The sequence below is a fragment of the Anoplolepis gracilipes genome, chromosome 13 (genome assembly GCF_047496725.1).
Source record: "Anoplolepis gracilipes chromosome 13, ASM4749672v1, whole genome shotgun sequence".
NCBI lineage: Eukaryota > Metazoa > Arthropoda > Insecta > Hymenoptera > Formicidae > Anoplolepis > Anoplolepis gracilipes.
Genome location: NC_132982.1, coordinates 7,583,082 through 7,591,505, shown reverse-complemented (window position 1 = coordinate 7,591,505; position 8,424 = coordinate 7,583,082).

Below are 8,424 nucleotides of genomic sequence, written 5' to 3'. Positions count from 1 at the left end.
TTGTTGATTTCTCTCAGTTCCCGCGGCAATATTCTCGACATTTTGGAACTCGTTTTTTTGTTCGACGTAACGTGTTTGCCAATTTGTCTCCGTTCGGCGATATTATCTAACTGAACGATTTATCCACTTGACAAACGGACAATTCGGCAATTTAGCCATTCGTGAGATACGCCCATTTAACGTAATCCTATTAAAACTTCTATCAGACTGTTTTTAATAACATCACACCATGCTGGGCATACTATACAATAATTCATAATGTCCCGTTAAAATATCCGATAAAGTTTTTTTCCGACATCTATATTACATAAGAGAGCAATTAAAGTATGTAAATGTATGTATATCGTTTTCCTGTCAAAAAAGTAAAATTCTTTCTAATAATGGATATAATTTCGCGTATATTAACCAATCCTTCTATATAAAGAATTAAATTGAAAAATCGATTTTATACGGCGAGATAAACAATTTGTATAATATCAGAAGCTATAACGAAAATTCGCGAAGGATTATTAATATATATCGAAATCCTGCCGTTGCTCTGCGGCTTTTGTCAACCCTCGAGACCTGCAATATTGCCTTTATACGCCTCGGCATCGTCATATCTCGCCGAGCTGCCTCACAATGACCGGTGATTCCCGCAAGATTAATGCGCAACGTATCATTAGATTTCGAGAGGCTTCCGTCGAGGCCAAACCGTGCCGAATGGCAGGTAACCTTCGCAAGATGCATCTATTCGTAACTCGAGCGTGCATATATATAGATACGTACATACGTACGATGGTAATATGTACCTAACCCGTTATGGAAATGAGCTCGGGATGCGCGCGCGCATCTCGGCGACATCCTCTGCATCGGTAATATACCTTCGCAACCCTCCCGTGCCCGCTCTTTCCCTCTATGGCTTCCACCACGCTTCTTGCCACCCTATTATAGTAGCCGACACAGTGCATCTTCGGTGCCGCCAAATCCGGACCCAAGAATCCTATCGCGGAATCGGAGTAGGACGCGAGACATTTCTTGTCGCACAACTCTGTGAGCGGAGGATAACGAGGATTTCAGGTCGTACTGTCGCCCCTGATTTAAGAGCCGGGCTACTCGTGTTTTCCTCTTCATGGCGCGTACACGATGTAACGTAAAAGTTCCGCCGGAGATTTCGAACTCGGGACATTAATCTCTCACTCCTTTTCACAGTGAGCCCGGGTATCATTCTTGGCAATTCGAAATTTCACGAATTATGTAACTGTTTGAGAACTATATGTCCGTTTTGGATCGAAGATATCGAATGTAATATTCATATCTAGCTTCTACTTGCGACTCCTTTTCTCTTATTTTTTATTCTTCGGACAGTTTCGATTTTATTATCAACGTCAATTTAATCGGAGATGTTTTATTGCCAAAATGTTAAATAATAATATTTAAAAATTAGTGATAAAATTTAAGTTAAATATTAAAAAATAAATAAATAAATAAAAGAGAGAACTAGATCACATAATTTATCTATAAATAAAATGTTATCATGTCGTTCTCATATTGCTCAGTAGTCTGTTATTTTTCTGCAATGTATAAGAAATTGGCAATCTTCCCACTTGCAATTCTTCAGTATTTCGTTGAATTTCTACATCGCAACGAAAATGCACATTCATTATATATGAGGATGGATTAATATACATTAGAATGCAGACACATTAATCTCCGTTCTTTGTGTCATAAATTATAGCAACACACTTGATAACACTTGGTGTGTTTTACCATACTGTTACATTTCTTGAAAGATAATTATGCGATTAATAATTGTAAGATTATTGTTGTTTAATCATTAATTTTGAGCCAAGTAAATGTGCATCTTTTTAATTTTTGTGTAAAAATAATATTTTTATTAAAATAATTATTTTCAGTTTTTAAAATTTCCGTAAACAACTCATTCCGACAATTCCAATTTTACTACATCTAGAACTCGAGTAATATGACACAAAAATGAAGAGAATTGAACGCATTTTTCGTAGAAAATTTTGGTTCAGAAGGGATGGTGATCTACATTTTAATGCAACGCTAGGCGACGGCAGGAATACTGATGCAAAGATAATGGAAAAGTGCAGACCCGTATATGAGTCATGCGTCCGATCGAGTTTGCTGAACTAGTTTTTGAAAATTCTACAAAAAGGAAGGACCAAGCTAATATATTGACTCAACTGCTACACGGTATGAAATATAAATCACAGCTGGAACTGATTCTTCTACTTGTGAAAAATGTACGGGAGTACTTTGCACTTCTAAAATACGACGTCAGTTGATATAAGAAAATTTCTCGCATAAAATCATAATGAAGGAATGTTTAATGCCGTGGACGTCGCTTCGAGATTTCTTCTAAAAGCTTTATAAAATCCTAAGTTTTTTTGTGATAATTTTATCGTTCTTATTTTCAAAGAATATATGTTATAAATTTTAAAGAAAAAAAAAGTGTATTACAACTTGTAATTGATAAAACAGTATTATTTTTTAAGCACAAACTTCTTTCCTTTCTTCTTTTCTCGGAAATCCAAAAAATAAAAATGCATTTAGTTGCAATTTTCGCGCGAGATATTGTAAATATTAATCTGAAAGCAACAGATTTTCTAGCTTCTATTAATTGTATAAGTACCTCAAATTGCGTGGTTATATAAAGTTACTCTGCATATTCAAGAAAAGCGAAACACGTGAGAGTTAATGTAGGTATCTACAATATAATTAAAATATCGAACATTTGAAACGGTGTAATAGTAAAATTATGATCACTTCTGTGAATACATCGAATTACTCATGCATACGCGCTCGTGAATCGTAAATAGCGATGTACAAATCTCATGAAAACCGCACGAGTGTTGATACAAGTCAGAAACGATGTGGAAACATGACCGACCCAGTACCCGTCGGCAATCAATTGATATCAACAGGATATATAGACGAATTATGTGCACGTTACATGGCCCACCGACTGGGAATTATACAATTGAATAACACAGTCGTCCAACTATTATGTAACAGCAGAGCGACTAACTTCTGCACAATGGCGGAGTGACAATGCCAGAGTCCGTTCCTGTTCCCGTACATGACAACAGTCAAGTGACAAGTACCCCCTCCAATTTTGCTTCGCGAATACTAATTGTCATACAAGCGAAACTGCTGAAATCGCTCATTGTTGCTGCACATGTTAAGAATTGTTTCATTAATCCAAATGCATATACTTATTGTTAGTTTTTCTCTCTTCAATAAAAATTTTTCTTTTCACAGTTAATTTTTAAACTGATTTTTAACAAGTATATACAGAAAAGGATTTTTTAAAAATTGAAATTTATAAGTTAAAATGGACGTAAATGCTTTATTGTGATCTGTCTTATACAACGGTGCATTTGAAATTTTCAGAATGACGATAACAAGAGGATGCATTCAATTACCGCTCCGGATCCGTAATGTTGTGCGTTTAAAATGTAAAATTTTCGATCCGAATTTAGCTTTCAACTTTTTGCAACCGGTGCCCAGTAACAATTTGATGAATGGTGAAAAAATATGTTTAGATCAAACTTTATTGAATTTATTTTTTGACAGAAAATTAGATTGATATATTATAGTTGAATAAACATATCAAATTATTTAATAACATTTTCTTACAGCTATAATATTCTAAATAATACATATAATAAATAATACAATTGTTATGATTATGCGATCTCAGATGTAGATATTGATAGCAAAAATTAATAATATTGTGGTTCAATAAAATATTCAATAGACTAAATGCTGCACATGACGCATATGAGAAGCTGCATTCAAATTAATGCTATAAACCATGCACCAGTTCATGTATGAAATGAAACTTTCAGACATTTCCGATGTTGTCACTTTCCATTTGTTAATTAACCGATGCAATAGGTCATTTGAACTCAATGTACATGTTGAAATTGATGACATATTCGAATGTAGATTGTCATTCTACTACAACGAATTTTCTTAAATATTATAATATAGCAATCGTAAAAACATTTTTCTCATTAAATAGTATTTGTCAAAGTAAATTATTAAAATTTATTATTATAATAAAATTATTATAATATATTTCTAAATTTGTAATTTATTTATAAATCTTCAGCTTATTATATATTTTTTATAAAATATTCCCACAAGAATTGTTCCTTATATTCTTATATATATCTATGTAAAATTTTTAGAGAAAATATATTCTATAAAAAGAAAAATAAATAGATATATAGAGTAAAAAATCCGTCAGTATGTTATATCGTACATTCAAATATGTGTTTGTGTGGAATTATGTAATCATCACGTTTTTAATTTATAAACAAGCATTTTTTTTTTAGCGAGCGGTATTAACATTGATATATCGGTATGGTACCGAATAAAGAAATGCGAAAAAGCAGTCTTATGTCAAATAAAAAGAAACCTAATGCGCATCGTTGAGTTTTTTTTTCATCTTACGAAGCGGGATTACCGATGTTTTGCCGTTATTGAAAGGAGTTACTTCAAATAACAAGAAGATGATAGATGTCCAAGTGAAAAAGCTCTCAATCGTTCAAATTTTTTTCCTGTTGAATAAGAAAAAAAAATATGTCCCTTCTTTACGTGAATATAACTATTATTTACCAATAAACATACTCGTCATAATATGTAATTTATTACTATATTGCATTTTTCTCTAAACTTGATATAGTCAATATTAGTGTATTTAATATTAGTGTATAATTGTATCAACAAAATTTTGTTACAAATAAATACTTTTTAAATATATGTTTGGTAAAAAAAAAGTAAAATTTTCGGGTATTATATAAAATTTATAAAATAATATTTATAAATTCTAATAAACATATAATTAAAGCAAAGAATATTGTTGTATACTTAATATACATATATACATTTGTATATAATGCAAATTTTAGAAACTAAATATTTTATGAAAATAATTTCGAAATTCTTTGCCAACAAATGTAAAACACTTTTGTTATTATCAAAGACAAGTGTTTTTGCTTTCATATCTTTTAAAAATAAATAAATTAAAATAAAGTATCTTTTAAAAAATATAAAAAATAGTATGTTATATTTAACGCTAATAAATGTCCAATTATTATGGATTAAACTCATGGTAATTTTTTGCGGATACAATCTCTTATTCTGATACATCATCGACATAATTATTCAAAAAATGATGTCTACATGAGAGCCATCCCTAAAATTCTACTTAACCGTATCATCAAACTTGATCGAGCACTTTAGTCGATTTCCTATAGCAATGCATCAGGCCCACAGTCTTACATCAATTCGTAATGCCTACCTTTACTCGCCGAGAGCGTTGAATTAATGGTCCTCTTCTCCAAGAAATTCGGACACTCGGCTTGTCTCCAAAATGCAGTCGCACACCTGCCATTCTGGATTATATCTTACCTTGACGGTTGCCACACGCTATAGTCCTGTCATAATGCAAATTCTCATTGCACACGTATCGCTTTCGTAATATCGGCCGTAATTGCGGCCAGCACAGCCTTTCAATAAACGCAGATTGTTATATTTATTCGTATCAATATTTGAAATATTATATCAATATGATTAGAATATCATTAGAATACCAGAAGAAGATTAATTTATTTATATTCGTATCAATGAGAGATTCAAAATAAAAGCGGAATGTTCAATTTTAAAATGGCATATCTAGTAAATATATATATATTGAATAAATATTGAGTGAATATATGGCATGAATTATATTCAGCATGTTGCGTAATCGTGCATAATTATGATTTATTATATTTAGATATTAAGATATTACTGAATAAGAGATATATTATTATTAATAATAAGAGATTAAAATTAGTGACAAAAATAATGTATTTAATAAATTTTAAAAAGCGATGGTCAATATTGCAAAATTAGTCAAAATGGCCAAATTCTATTGTCAAGAAGAAAAATAGAAATTAAAAATATGTACATTAAATATCACCTTATTATAAGCATATATGTATATATATATTATATGTCAATTCATTTTCATATGTTAATATTATTTTGCACATCAACAATTGATTGGGAGGATAAATATAAAATAATATATATATATATATATATATATATATATTATATGCATATGTGTAGTTTCTTTTTTTTACTTTGCAATATTATTTTCAAAACAAAAATCTTATTAAATAAAACTTTGATATTTAGACCAATCTTATTTAACAATATCGGTTTATAAAAATAAAGTACAGTATAATTATAAAAATTTATAAAAAAAGAAGCAAATATATATAAAAAATATATATATAAAAATTGCGAAGATCTAAGCAATTCAAATGCACCTAAATAAACAGCCGCGAAAAAAATGTGTTTTATAATTTCACTCGTGCATCTCGCATAATCCAACATTGTAACACGAGAGTAAAATTACATTTCGTTAAAAGTTTTAGAATCCTTCCTTCCTCTCTCCTCCCTTAATGAGCTTACTGTCTTTCGGTGCTGGGCAGCTTACGGTACTTATCTATGTTATCTATGTTATATATAACAAACTTTTTCTGTATAGATATATGTATTGTATATATCTATACAGAGTAAAATATTCTCCAAACGCTTGCTACGTGCTTGATAATGCCCGTTGAGTATAACACGATCGTGCGGTGTTTCCTTGTGTTCATTAACGAAACGTGGGAGGGAAATTTCATTTTTCGCGACGCCGTGTCCGCTTGTTGATGATCGCTGAAACGAGCTTTTACACTGCACCAGCTTCGAGTTAGCAAATAACGAAAGCTATCTGTACTCCAATAATAATAATAATAATAATAATATAATGTAATAATAATGGTGTAATAATAATATAATGTAACGGCTAAGCAACATCAAGTTTTAAGATTGGTATGCTTACTATAGAAATATTCGTTATATTAATCTCAAAATTCAAACTTTTGGCAATAAAATTTGGCAATCATTTATTAATAAAATTTTAGGCGAATTATATTATCTGTTCGGAACACGGCGTTATTATCATACATCATCCACGTGATTATTAAAAATCAATTATAATAATCATAAAAAAATATGTTTGTCCAAGTTTCGAAACAGAAGTAACTAAAAAAATAATTAATCATGTAATATATAATTTTCGAAAATAAAAGAATATATGTGTCTAAAATATATATAATATATATAATAAGCAAAACAGTAAAATTTGATTTTAATAAAGTAGTCTTCATCATGATTTCTGACGCAAGACGCACGCGAGCACAATTAAATAAAGCTCGCAATGTCGTTACTGGAATGTAAAAATCTCTTCTTCCTTCTGCTTCGCATCAATTCCATTCAGAGTTTGCAACACGAAATTGGTTTCGCTGACAAGCGCTCCAAACTAAAAGCGGTCGGTGGTACCCGAAAATTACATTTTATCCGGTCAAAGCAAACTTCCTCAACAATTCCCGCGGCGTTGGATGAAGGAGAGGTGAAGGAAGGGTAAAAGAGGGTGCGAAACCGCACAAACTCAAAGTGCCACCGACCGGAAGATAAAAGAATACGACGCGAGGGGCGTAGGATCGCGACATCATTTTGTATGATGCAAGAAAGGGAAAGGAGAGAGAGAGAGAGAGGAGAGAAAACCGGACCCGCCAAGAAGACGAAAGTATAAGTCACGTGTGCATCACGCGTCAGTTCCTTCGTCGGGATTGCAAAGTTCTCCGCGGGGGAAAACTCATCCGAAACTATTTGCTCCGGGTGCGCCCGCGAAAAGTATATCTAAGAGAGGCTACGTTTTTTTATATCGCCGAGTTCCGTACAGGATTACCCTCCTTTTATTACTACGGATCAAAGAGAAGGTTGGGACGATCTTACTTCCTACTTACTTACCTGCCGAGGAGATTGCCGCGAACATAACGACCTGTAACAGAAAGAACGAGTCACAATTACAAAGCGAAATGTCAATCGTAGAATTCGCGATCCCTCTGAAAGAAAAAAGAAAAAATCAGAGAGATTAATAAGACATTTATTCTAAAGACTGCATATTCGATATCTGTGTGGTAACTCAATTTACGAGTAGAGACCAAATAAATTGATTTTGTTATGCAACGCGATCTTCCTTCAATAAATTGTCGAGTTTTCCATCGATGAGGCTAAAAATGTACTTTTTTATTTTCTGTAATAGAGCTCTTAAATACATTCCCACGGAACTGAAACGTTTGACGAAAGAAAAATTCGAATAAAGAATTCTTTCTCTTTTAAGAAACGGATGCCACATGCGTGCGATTATTCTGAAAGAGATACAACGTATTGAAAGAAAACCGTGCGTTTCCTTAGGCCGACAAGCCGCAGATACGCATTCGCGCGATTCGGCTGCTCGCTTGTCGGTGAATAAATTACGCGGCATTTTATTCGCGTCTTTACGCAAATGGAACGCACAAAGGCAGC